We start from the raw sequence: 14,419 nt of genomic DNA, 5'->3' as shown, positions 1-14,419 counted from the left end.
CTGCTCATGACAACCCACTTAGGAATTCTGGGGCATTCATATCACCTGTCAGGTATAAATGGGCGTAGAAACACGGGAAATGCTGCAAGAACACTCAGATCTCGGGAAATGAGCTAACTCAGCAAGTTGTGCTTCAGACTATTTAGCAAACGGTGTAAAGCAAACTGGTTTTGTAGCAAGGTGCAAGTGGGCATGTTTTGCTCTTAAAATAATGTAAAAACCTATAATCCAAAGAAAGGAAGAAGGCAATGGTTTGTATCATGGACAAATGCTGTGTTTGGTCAGCTTATTCCAACATACACGTGAATAAGCCGCTTGGGTTTTGTTTGTTTGTTTTGATGAAGCAACGCTGAGTTGCTTTAAGCCACATCCTGCAGGGTCTGATAAGTGCCTTTCGAGAATGGAGGTGATACTGACAATGACCTTCAAGATAGGAAAGGAAGACATTCACACTGCATTTTGCTAGTTTTCCTTGAACGTTTCTGGGGCCGTGTACAAAATAAATTTTACAGTAGTAATATGTCAGTGACAAGATCGGTTTTATGGCTAAAGCCATCAATGCAGTCCTTGTGACAATTTCAATAATCTATGCAGACTGTTAAAAATTTGTTTAGCCACAGTAATTGGGAACAAGATAGAGTAATGTTGGCAGTGAGAATAAACCCAAGAAACAGACCCTTGAATGGATGGAGGGAAAGGAGGGAAGATGGTGGCATGGGGGTGCCCTCGTGAAGACCAGTCTGATTCATGGGAATATTCTCCTTGCCTTTGACGATCTCTCTCTTGGGATGACCAAGGGCCAGGACGATGGCCCCCTCCTAGCAGGATCAGGATGGGATGGAGAAGGGAAAACATTTGGTGAAGTGGCAGGTTTAAAAACAGGTGATCTTTTACATCTTTGCTTTAAAAGATTGGGTACTGTGTACATTCCCGTGGGATGGGGATATTTCTGGAAATCTTGTCCCGGTTACAGCACTGATGGCTTATACCAAACAGACGATCAGCGTAGCCCTCGCTGGCCAAGCCCACACTTCTTTCATTTTTGAACCCAGACAGGACCCTCCTCATGGGAAGGTCTGCAGGACCCCTCTGAGGCCGGCTGCCTGAACCCAGAAACTCAGTATGGAACCCGAAGAACTGAATTCCCTGCGAAAGTCAAAGTGTGCCACCAGATCACCACTCCCCTCCCAACTCAGCTTATATAATAAAAACTAACTTTATTCTGCCCTCCCCAGATGAAACAGAACTTTATCCACACTCATTATCTCACTTAAGGACGTTAAGATTTAGTTTGATAGGTGGAGATGTTGAAAGAGAATCCTCAAACAGAATCACCTCAAAAAACAAAACAATGGCAAATCCATGGGAAGCAAAACATGGTAACGTTTTTTGTTGATTCCTCCATCTTTTTTGGGGGGGGGGGGCTAATATAATGGTATACTATATAACATATTGTATAATATATTCCATAAGCATGTGTGTTTAATGCACTTTGACAAAGGGATATTGCATAAGATAAAGGGAATAGTTATCACATGACAATCCCCAAACTACAATTATCTACAGGCAATAAGAATGTAAAGTGAGCACATGTTTGTCAGGCAATTAGTTTGACTGTCAATTTTATTTTGTGTAGGAGCTGATAATATCCATTCTTAGAACATGATAAACTTTTTTTTTTACCATATTCTAAGAGGTATGTAATATCTTGATCTTTTTATGTAATGGATATTTTTATTATTTTTTTCTATTTTCTTCTATTGATGTATAGCTGATGTACAATATTATGTAAGTTTCAGGTGTACAATATAGTGATTCACAATTTTTAAAGGTAATATTCCATTTAAAGTTATAAAATATTGGTTATATACCCTGTGCTGTATAATATAGTCTCGGAGCTTATTTATTTTATACCTAATAGTTTGTACCTCTTAAGTCCCTATCCCTTTATCCTGCCCCTCCCCCTTCCCTCTCCCCACTGGGAACCACTAGTTTGTTCTCTGTATCTCTGTTTTGTTATATTCATTCATTTGTTTTCACAACAGCATTTTTATGTGTTTCTGATTTGCATCTTCCTTTCTGTGTGTCCCTCTCTTGTTCCCAACCACATATCCTAATTTATGTCAACTTAGTTTTTTCCTAATCTTGCTTTATTCTTTACAATTTTAACAGGGCAAATCCAATCACTCACAACCCACATAACACACAGCACAGCTTTTCAGAAAGCTTAACATAGAAACACCTAAACAATTACTAACCTTAGGATATGAAGAATTTATATTAGATTCCACGGTGGTTTTTTTTCTTCCAATACACCGAACTTAGAAAAAAAATTTTTTTCCCATTAACGTAAGAGACCAAAGACCAGTCATGAGGAGCAGAGAAGACGTAATACCCTGAACCTCAAAGGGACAAAAATAAGATTACTGCCATTTCAGTGATTTTTATCTCCAAGACATATTACAGTACAAAATCTTTATTTAAAAAAAATCCACATTTTTTCTGAAGATGCTGAGTGTGGGTACTTTCCAGAAGGTCTGGTGTGAAGAGGACTAAATAATAAACAGGGAAAGGGTTTCCGTAGTCACAAAGGGCAAATTATCATTTTACATTGCGGGAATGCATTTTGAATATACTGTATATGCTAACACTTGGGCTTTTAAGACTTTATGATGTGGCCGTTTTATTAGCACTTTTTCCAATTCCTTTAAGACTCAGGGACTCACTATTCCAACTCAGCTCATACACTGTGCTTAAATTTTCATGTTAAATGCTAGCCTTCGATCGAAAACACTGCTTGGCCCAGAAAGGTAAAATGCCAGCTAGGAGTATGGAGCGCTTCTTATCAGGGGTCGCGACTTCAGGTCTTAGCTTAAGGAAAGTCGCATACAAATGTACTACGATGTGCTGAAATTAAAACTGCCAAAGCCACCAAAAACACAGAGCATTTTGAAAATTGCATTATATTCCCCAAACTGAGGAATAATGCGTCGTGGTATAAGTTACAAGCCTGAGGGTCATTTTATGAATCCTAACATATGCAGATTCTATGAAAGGGGCCCTCATAATGAAAATAATGGATACATTTACATCGAAGTATGTTCTAGAGAATGCATCTTGTAGTTGCTTCATCTGAATTTCTTTATGCTCTTTCTAGTAACACAAAAATACTGGGAGTGGAGGGACTTCCCTGGAGGTCCAGGGGTTAAGACTCCGTGCTTCCACTGCAGGGGGCAAGGGTTGGATCCCTGGCTGGGGAACTAAGATCCCGCATGCCACGTGGTGCAGCCAAAAAAAAAAAAAAAAAAAAAAGTATTGGGAGGAGAGAGTTACGGAGGGAAGTCTTTGGTGCAGAGTGGTCAGGGAAGGCGTCTCTGAAAATGTTACACTGCAAAGGAAGTGAGGAAGCAAGTCATGCTTGTGGAAGGGAAAAGGAACAGAAACATCAAAGACAAAATTTCTGAGGTTTGCGTTTGATAGTGATGTTCTATGAGCTACAGCGAAGCACGTGAGAATGTGGGGGGAGCCCAGAAAGTACAGCTGGCAAGACATGGGGAGCAATGAGCTCAGAGGTGGAGAAAGTTCTTGTAGGACTTCTGAGGACTTGATTTCACCCTGAATGGGACACGAGTCATTGGAGGGTTTCGAGAACAAGACAGGCTTTCCCTGACTTGGTCTAAAATGATCACTCCATCCACAGACTAAATGTCCATCAACAGAGAAATGGATAAAGAAGATGTGGTACATATATACAATGGAATACTACTCAGCCATCAAAAAGAATGAACATTTGCAGCAATATGGACGCAACTACAGATGATCATACTAAATGCAGTCAGTCAGAAAGAGAAAGACAAATATCATATGATATCACTTATTTGTGGAATCTTTTAAAAAATGATAAAAATGAACTTATTTACAAAACAAACTCACAGACTTAGAAAACAAGCTTATGGTTACCAAAGGGGAAAGCGGGGCGTGTGGAGGGATAGACTGGGAGTTTGGGATCAACATATACACACTACCATGTTTAAGACATATAACCAACAGGGACCTACTGTATAGCACAGGGAACTCTGCTCAGTATTCTGTGATAACCTACATGGGAAAAGAATCTGAAAAAGAATAGATACATGTATATGTATAACTGAATCACTTTGCTGTACACCTGAAACTAGACAACATTGTTAATCACCTTTCTCCAACATAAAATTAAAAAAAAAATTTTAAAGAGTGACAAGGATGAAAGAAAAGACATCAGATATGAGAATATTACAGTTGGTAATGTGAAATATAATTGGGGTATGGAATAAAAGGATAAAAGTGTGGTAGTAGGAAATGTTTAAGATTCCAGACATATTTTGAAAGGAGAATAGAATATGTTGATCAATTGAATGTGCATTATATATTAAAAGAGCAGAAGAAATACTTTAAGATTTTTGGTCTCAGCGACTGTTAGCCCAGCAGGATAATTTTCATGTGTATATGAGAAATACCATGGATGGACCAGAATTGAGAATAAAGGAAGGACTTAAGAATTCATTTTTTTAACATGCGAAACTGGAGATGTCTGTAGGGCGTGTAAGGTTTGCCAAATTGGCAATAGGATATGTAAGTTTAGACTTTTCTAAAGTTCTAGGGCAAGCAAAGAATGAACTGAGGCTGGATAGAAACTTGGGAGTTACCAGGGATTAAAAGGTATTTAAAGCTGTAGAACAGCATGATATTAAATATGAAGTGAATGTATGAAAAGATGAGTTCATCCTATGAATGAGCCCAGGAACCCTCCAAATTTTAGAGTTTGGGGAAAGCAGAAGGATTGCCAGAAGTGCTGGAAAAGAAGTCTAGAGGAGGTCCAAAATAATAGCAACATCTTGGGGGCCAAGTAGAGAAAATGGTCAACTACTTCAAATAGAGCTGATAAACCAAGCATAATGAGGGCAAAAAATAACCATTGTATTTGTCAGCAGAGACAGTAGTAATCTGGATAAGGGTGTTCTTGGTGGAGTGGTCCTTCCTTTAAGAAGGGAAATCTGTGCTCGCTTCAGCAGCACATATACTAAAACTGGAACAATACAGAGAAGATTAGCATGGCCACTGCGCAAGGATGACACGCAAATTTGTGAAGCGTTCATATGTATAACTGATTCACTTTGTTATAAAGCAGAAACTAACACACCTCTGTAAAGCAATTATACTCCAATAAAGATGCTAAAAATAAATAAATAAATAAATAAATAAATAAATAAATAAATAAATAAATAAAATGGAAAAAAAAAAAAGAAGGGAAATCTTACTGGAGTAGATTCACAAAGAAGTTCAGGAGATGAATTTGATATGGTGGGTACAGTTGAGCAGAGCTCTTTGGCAATACTGAGGGATGGGGGTAAGCTTTGCAGGGTCTCAATTTTTTTAAAGTGGTATATATTGCAGCACATTCTATGTTGATGGAATGATCCTCTTGAGGAAACAGATCATCAGTTGAGAAGCAGAGGAGAGTGTATCCACGGAGCATTGTCCTTGTGTAGGTGAGAGAAGATAAAACCTAGTGCCCTAGGAGGTGGATCGAAAAAGATCTTGCTGTGATTTATGCCAGAGAGTGTTGTGCTTATGATTCCCTCTAAGAGTTTTATAGTGTCCGGCTTTACATTTAGGTCTTTAATCCAATTTGAGTTTATTTTTGTGTATGGTGTTAGGGAGTGTTCTAATTTCATTCTTTTACATGTAGCTCCCATTTTCCCAGCACCACTTATTGAGGAAACTGTCTTTTCTCCATTGTATGTCCTTGCCTCCTTTGTCATAGATTAGTTGACCATAGGTGCTTGTATTTATTTCTGGGCTTTCTATCCTGTTCCATTGATCTATATTCTGTTTTTGTGCCAGTACAATACTGTCTTGATTACTATAGCTTTGTAGTATAGTCTGAAGTCAGGGAGCCTGATTCCTCCAGCTCTGTTTTTCTTTCTCGAGATTGCTTTGGTTGTAAGGGGAGGATGGGTAAATTGGAAGACTGGGATTGACACATACACACTATTATATTTAAAATAGATAACTTATAAGGACCTACTGTATAGCACAGGGAACTCTACTCAATATTCTGTAATGGCCTATATGGGAAAAGAGTCTAAAAAAGAATGGATATATGTATAACTGATTCACTTTGCTGTACACCTGAAACTAACACAACATTGTAAAGCAACTACACTCCAATAAAAATTTTAAAAAAAAGAAAAACAACCTAGTATCCCAGTGGAGGGGGTGAGTTTCGGGAAGAAGAGTGGAGAAAAGATATCCACAGACAGAGACTAGACAAATCACAGACAGTCTGCAAAGTCCTCCCTCCTTTTCTCTACTATGGTCACACAGGACATACTTTTCTCTCCTGCTCTGAACTACTGAGACATGTAGCAAGATGTCCACTAAGAGCATCCAGCCTTGGGTCCTGAGGGTCTAGAGTCCTAAAAAGAGGCTAGTCACACAGGTGCACACTGATGGATGACCCCCCGTGGGGCTGAGCCCAAACGTGGCTCCAGATACACATCGTCCATCTTCATGCTTACATCAAGTCATGTTGCCTGTCTGGTTCCTCTAACCCACAGCCTTGGGTGTACAGAAGGACGTTATGACCCGGTCACTCTGTGAACATTCTATTGCTCTTATTCTCCAAGTCTGATCGAGCCTCATCGTCATGGCTACAGAAAAAGTAAGAACTGAGTAAAACCTACGACTGAGCCACTATATTAACACTTTCCTCAAGCTGGATCTATATGGATATGATAACATGGACACGTTCACTTGAAAACCTTTCCATTTTTCAGGAAAATGAAAAGCAAGTTCAGGGACTTCCCTGGTGGTCCAGTGGTTAGGACCCCACGCTTTCACTGCAGGGGGCGCGAGTTTAATCCCTGGTCGGGGAACTAAGATCCTGCAAGCCATGCAGCAGGAAGGCCAAAAACAGAAAAAAGAAAAAAAAAAAAGGCAAGTTCATAGGCTCACTGTGAGAAGGTGTTGGAGATTTGATCAGAAAGGAGAAATGAAAATTCAGTCTTGGCAGAATGAATTAACTAAGAGAAGAGAGGAGAACTTTGGGGAATGACTGCTGTTTACTGTGAGAGTAGCTATCATAATTTAAAGTTAGATCATTTGATATGTTGAGTGTTTTTCTCCAGCACCCTCAGGTCGGGGTTAGGAAAAGCCAGTCCAAGCAGGATTGGGGCTTGCTAATTGTCAAGCTAGAAAGTGGAGGAAGAAGCCAGTATTGGGGGGGTAAAAAGCAAGGATCATGGATCACGGAGTCCAAACCATATTAGGAGGCAGGGGAAGACCTTGCGGGTAAATGCAGGACCCTTACATTTCATAGCACTTCACAGTTTCTATAGCTACCTCACAGGCAGCCACCCACGTTATAGCCATGGTCACCCAAAGAGACCTGTGGGACAAATATTTTATCCTCACCTTTCAGATGAAGGATCTTGGAGACCCCTTATTACAACATGGTGCTCTAAAATTCAGCTCTGACTTTCCAACAGGGAAATGAAGAAAGAGATCAGGAAGCAGTGATGTTGGCATTTGAGTGAGCCCCTCTTTCGCATAACCTGGACATCTTGCCATTTTCCTCCCTTGTGAGGAAGTAAATACATTCACAGTAAATCCCATACCATCATATGTAAAGTTCTATTAAGGAACCAATATCCATCATTTTGCTTAAGTTCCAACTGTGCTTAATAGATGGTGAGGAGAAAACCGTAATTCGAAAAGATACATGCACCCCAATGTTCACTGCAGCACTATTTACAATAGCCAAGACATGGAAGCAACCTAAACGTCCATTGACTAAAGAATGGATAAAGAAGATGTGGTACATATATACAATGGAATATTACTCAGCCATAAAGACAAAGAACAAAATAATGCCATTTGCAGAAACATGGATGGACCTGGAGATTGTCATACTGAGTGAAGTAAGTCAGACACAGAAAGACAAGTATCCTATGATATCGCTTATACGTGGAATCTAAAAAAATAAGGGTACAAAAGAACTTACTTACAAAACAGAAGTAGAGTCATGGATGTAGAAAACAAACTTATGGTTACCAGGGGGTAAGGGGGGGGCGGATAAATTGGGAGATTGGGATTGAGATAAACACACTACTATGTATAAAACAGATAACTAATAAGGACCTACTGTATAGCACAGGGAACTCTACTCAATACTCTGTCGTGGCCTATACGGGAAAAGAATCTAAAAAAGAGCAGATATATGTATATGTACGGCTGATTCACTTTGCTGTACACGTGAAACTAACATCACATTGTAAATCAACTGTACTGCAATAAAAATTAAAACAAAACCAAAAAAACTGCTAAAAGAAAAAAAACATGGTGGGTCCCACTTGATAAATGTCTTACCCCTATGCAGGTAGGAGATTAATACATCACCAGATAAAACACTGCCTTTTCCTGTTTTCAGCACACTCCCTAAAAGGACAGACTTATACTTCCACACTTCTGAAATGGCTGGATGGGCACCCTAACACTGAATTATTCATTAGCCAGGAGAGCTGGTTTCACCTCACCTCTGCTCAGAATGGTGCCTCAGGCAGGAGAAGCAGTCATGGGGGCCAGTGTTTTTTTCAGGGATTTCTTTGTACCAGGAATTGCCGCATTTTTGCCTGCATCGCTTAATTTTAGTCTCATAACAGATATACAGCGGACCCTTGAGCAACACAGGGGAGTTAGGGGCGCCCAGCAACTGCCCAGTCAACAATGTTCCTATGAATCTACGAAAACGTCGGACCTCCATATTCACGGTTCCACATCCACCACGGATTCAACCAACCACACAGATGGGGCAATACTGTAGGACATGATTTTTTTTTTTTTTTTTTTTTTTAGTAGAGAAAGAATACAGTTCTGTTACTGAATGGGCTTTAATCCAGAATGTGATACACATCACAGGCAATCTACTAAGAGATTGCAAAGACAAAAAGAAATCTCCCCCTTTTATAAAGCCAAGCAGGTACAACCCATTCCATACACATGTTCAAGATAAACAACAACTAATCCTCAGGTTAGAGGACTTGGTAACGCCATGTGTCACATAGTTCACCCTAAATTTTCCTGGTAATTGAGGTGACCATCTATGTTAGCTAACTGGCCTTATCCAGAGGAAAGACAAATTCTCATGGTCTACACCTTGGAGCTCAGTGACCACTGAAGTTAGGCTCCCACCCTCCCACCAGCAAGAGGAGGGTGGGGTGGTATATCCCCTTGACATTTATATTTCAAAGCGATGGCTCCCAGGTCCTAGAGAAAGACACGCCTGTGCTACAAAGCGGGCAAAAGGCCTATCTAGTTCTCAAAGAGGATTTATACGCATTTCAAAGGAGGAAGAAAAAACCCTACAATCACAGATTTTCTTAATTCTTTTTTTTTTTGCCATTACTCTGTTAAAAATTTATTTTAAATGTAGATGTAAAAAAATAAAGAGGAAAAACACCAGACAGCATTTATGAACTAACATTCTCAGACAATCCCCCGTCCCAAATGCATGAAGATTTATGGTGCATCTGGCATCATACAACACGTTTTACATTATAGGAGAAACTCTAGCTGTTTCGTATTTTAAGCTGTCAAACTATTTTCAATATACACAGTGAAAAATGTCTAGATGTTTGAGAGGTAATCATTTTTTCATTATAAATTAATTTGTCCTTTACGATTTGAAATAAAAATTTTACTTTGAGCATTTAGAGGTTCTAAACTAGTACTTTTTTTTTTTTTTTAAATGAAGGGAGGGAAATCTCTTCCCTTATTTTCCTTTTTCAATTTTTATTGGGGTATAGTTGATTAACAATGTTGTGTTAGTTTCTGCTGTACAGCAAAGTGAATCAGTTATACATATACATATATCTACTCTTTTTTAGATTCTTTTCCCACATGGGTCATTACAGAGTATTAAGTATAGTTCCCTGTGTTATATAGTACGTCCTTATTAGTTATTCATTTTATATATAGTAGTGTGTATATGTCAATCCCAATCTCCCAATTTATCACTCCCCCCCCTTTACCCCCAGTAACCGTAAATTTGTTTTCTACATCTGTGACTCTATTTCTGTTTTGTAAATAAGTTCATTTGTACCATTTTTTAGATTCCCCATGTAAGTCATATCATATGATATTTGTCTTTCTCTGTCTGACTTACTTCACTAAATATAATTTCTAGGTCCATCCATGTTGCTGCAAATACTATTATTTCATTCCTTTTTTTTATGGCTGAGTAATATTGCATTGTATATATGTACCACATCTTCTTTCTCCTTTCCTCTGTTGAGGTTTATTATAATAAACCTCTTTCTCTCTATATATACACATCCTACTGGTTCTGTTTCTCTGAAGAGCCTCGAGTAATCCACTCGTGCATACAATTCCATGTTTTGCTTATGTTCACAGATCAGCTTTTAAGGGATACAAAGGTGTTAATGCAAACACTGAGAAGAAGCACCTTCTACTTTTTCCTTTGAACATCTACCAATTAAAGATATCAAACAATCCATAAAACATCAAACAATTCAGTAGCAGAAGTAAGGAAAGCATAGAAAAAGCACATGCAAAAGCACAACTTTCATGACTGCTTGAAAAATAAAACAGTGTATAGCTCACCTTAATTTTTTTTTTCCACTGACAAATCACATGTCAGTTTCATTTACAGTCAAGAATGAAAATTGCTGGGGGTGGTGTGTTATTATTGATTGTTTATTAGAATAGGCTGCTAAACCTTTCCTCATACAAAGAAGTCAATTTTGCTTCAATGCCCTCATCTTTTAGAAAGGATCATTAGCTTTTTTCTAGCTGTTTGAACAATTCACATAGTACGATTACCTCTTAGATATGAAACTCAAGTATTCTGGTTACATTAAAATAGACTAAGTGTATTTTGGGGGGCTCATTTGTTAAAGAATACTTTTACAACCTAGAATACGTAAAGCTGATTGAGTTGAGAATGAGTGTGCATGGTGGGGTAGTGCAGCAAACATCATTCTCAATGGTGAAAAGCTGAAAGCAATTCCTCTGGAATCAGGAGCAAAGCAAGGATGTCCGCTCTTGCCTTTATTATTCAGCGTGGTTTTGGAGGTCCTGGCCACGGCAATCAGAGGAGAAGGAGAAGTGAAGGGAATCCAGGTTGGAAAGGAGGAAGTGGGACTGTCACTGTTTGCAGATGACATGGTGCTGTGCATAGAAAGTCCTAAAGATGCTACCAGAAAACTACCGGAGCTCACAGATGAATCTGCTAAAGTTGCGGGATGCAATTAATACACAGAAATCTCTGGCATTCCTATACACTAACAATGAAAGATCAGAAAGAGAAATTAAGGAAACAATTCTATTTACCATCACAACAAAAAGAATAAAATACCTAGGAATAAACCTACCTAAGGAGGCAAAAGACTTTTACTCAGAAAACTGTAAGGTACTGAAGAAAGAAATCAAAGATGACACAAGCAGATGGAGAGATATACCATGTTCTTGGATTGGAAGAATCAATATTGTGAAAATGACTATACTACCCAAAGCAATCTACAGATTCAGTGGAATCCCTAACAAATTACCAAGGGCATTTTTCACAGAATTAGAAGAAAAAATTTTACAATTCGTATGGAAACACAAAAGACCCCGAGTAGTCAAAGCAATCTTGAGAAAGAAAAATGCAGGTGGAGGAATCAGGCTCCCTGACTTCAGACTATACTACAAAGCTACAGTAAACAAGACAGTATGGTACTGGCACAAAAACAGAAATATAGATCAATGGAACAGGATAGAAAGTCCAGAGATAAACCCATGTACCTATGGTCACCTAGTCTATGACAAAGGAGGCAAGAATATAATACAGTGTGTATCTTAATAGAAATGAAAATCTTCCTTAGACTTTTAAACGGAAAGTCAGTGGTTAAAGCAGCAGACCTTACATAAATTCCCTTCATTTGTGAGGGTGTCAGAGATCTTTAGGGAGAGAAAGAAGACAGGAGATTGAGTCTCATCTCATTATGATCACCCTACTGGCAGACCTCATGCTGAGCAAGCCAAGGGCTAGCAAGACAATCCTTGTCTATAGAATGTTGTAGCATGATGCATCTCATTGTTTAGGATTGCTTTATGGTAAGGAAACCCAGCATCTATGGATTTAGGTGATGTAGCTTCCTAGAAAGTGTGCCCTAAGCTAGCAACTGAGTATAAAAAGAAGATATTTCATGACCTAAAAATGCTCCTTCTGTGAAGGCAAAATGACTGTGTACCTTTGTTAGAAATCTCATGTGACCTTAATTGGAAATAGGGTCTTTGCAGATGGAATCAAGTGAAAATGAGGTCATACTGGATTAGGGTGGTCCCCAAATCCAACAACTGGTGTCCTTATAAGAGGGGAAACATTGGGATACAGAGATTGCGTGAGGAAGGCTGTGTGACCGAGAAGCAGAGGTTGGAGTCATTCAACTGCAAGCCCAGGGACACGAAGGACTGCAGCAACCACCAGAAGATAAGAAGGCAAAACAGAAAGAGACAAAGACAAAAAATTGCACGGACAACACCTATCAATCAATCTATTAAAGAATATGGGGACTTCCCTGATGGTCCAGTGGGTAAGACTCCACGCTCCCAATGCAGGGGGCCCAGGTTCGATCCCTGGGCAGAGAACTAGATCCCGCATGCATGCCGCAACTAAGAGTCCGCATGCCCCAACGAAGAGTACACATGCAACAACTAAGAGTCTGCATGGTGCAAATAAGAAGTCCACATGATGCAGCTAAGAAGTCCACATGCCACAACTAAGCATCCACATGCCGCAACGAAGATCCCGCGTGCCACAACTAAGACCCAGTGCAGCCAAAAAATGAATAAAGAAAGAATATGAATCCCTAACCCAGAAGTTATGACATTTGCTTACATTTGCAAGTGCCCCATCCTCAAATTCTTCAAAGGAAAAAAAAAAGGTCTGTGCATTAAGTCAGGAAAAAATACAAGATGAAAATGGCAGAAAATTTAAGTCAAAATAAAAAGTTTCTATTTCTTGTAAGTGAAATGCCTTCAAACTTCACCAAAGTCATAGCTTTTTGGTTTGGAACATCCATAAGGTTAAGGAAGTGAAAGGAACAAACTCTTAAAACATCTTCTCTCTCGAGTGTCTTTTCTCTTTTCTGGGATTTCCCTCTATTTTTAATCTGAGTATTGTCTTTTTTTAAAAAAATTAATTAATTTAATTTATTTATTTTTGGGTGTGTTGGGTCTTCATTGCTGTGCTTCGTTGCGGTGCGTGGGCTTCTCATTGCGGTGACTTCTCTTGTTGCGGAGCATGGGCTCTAGGCGCACAGGCTTCAGTAGTTGTGGCGCACGGGCTCAGTAGTTGTGGCTCGCGGGCTCCAGAGTGCAGGCTCAGTAGTTGTGGCGCACAGGCTTAGTTGCTCCATGGCACATGGGATCTTCCCGGACCAGGGATCGAACCCATGTCCCCTGCATTGGCAGGCAGATTCTTAACCACTGCGCCACCAGGGAAGTCCCTGAGTATTGTCTTCTTTAATGAGCGTGTTTATTCACTTGTGACTTTGAATGAGGCTTTATTCATTTTTATTTCCCTTTTTGCAGATTCCAGAAATATTAGTGCTGCCTGTGTAAAAGAACTCAATAAAAATGAGGAGGGAAAAAAAAGCAAGACAGGATTTGCATAATTCTGAGCACATGTTTATTATCAATACTTAATCATACTTCGTCCTGCCTTGTCTCATCTCAAGACGACATATTGCATGCAAAGTAGTAAAATTTTATATTGTGAGGAAATGAAGGCTTACAACAGACGTGCACTTATTTGTTGGGTGATCTATTATTCATACTAAAATGGATCAGATATTATTCCTGGATTATTTTATTCAACTCATTTTCAACAAGTTTTATAATCAGTCCTTTCTATGTACAGAAGTTAAAACTCAGAGCTATTACAGCCCAGTGATTTGTGCAAGAGAGATTCCTTTTCCATGCTGTTTGTGTGTTTTTAAGTCTTCTGGTACTTCCATTAAAGTTGAGTTTATTATTAACAACATACTTTCCCAATCACGTTTGGATAGATCTGATTTTAGAATTTCCAAAGAAAATTTAGACAGAGGTTTACAGATTTTTTTGATAGTTAATCTTACTCAAATTCTAGGAGAACACTAACATTATGTTTCAAATTTACAGTTGTTTTTCTCTTACTTTTGCATATTTCATGTCTAGAGGATAAGCAAATCTACTAAAAGAGTCTATTACTGAGACAAAACACCAGGAGGCAAACATTCATAAAGAACAAGGTATTATAAGACTTCCCTGTCAGTACAGTGGTTAAGACGCTGTGCTTTACTGCAGGAGGCATAGGGTCCATCCCTGGTCGGGGAAC

At 39.0% G+C, this 14,419-nt stretch overlaps 1 non-coding gene across 1 annotated transcript; it reads left to right on the top strand.

Annotated features, from left to right (window-relative positions):
- Positions 1–5,035: 5,035 nt before the first annotated feature.
- LOC132358111 (U6 spliceosomal RNA) lies at positions 5,036–5,142 on the top strand. The gene has a single exon (XR_009500464.1). It is a non-coding gene; the product is annotated as a U6 spliceosomal RNA (small nuclear RNA).
- Positions 5,143–14,419: the final 9,277 nt, after the last annotated feature.

This window comes from Balaenoptera ricei, chromosome X (genome assembly GCF_028023285.1).
Source record: "Balaenoptera ricei isolate mBalRic1 chromosome X, mBalRic1.hap2, whole genome shotgun sequence".
NCBI classification, from domain to species: Eukaryota; Metazoa; Chordata; class Mammalia; order Artiodactyla; family Balaenopteridae; genus Balaenoptera; species Balaenoptera ricei.
The sequence above is the reverse complement of the archived record's forward strand: the minus strand, read 5'-3'. Positions and strand labels throughout refer to the sequence as shown.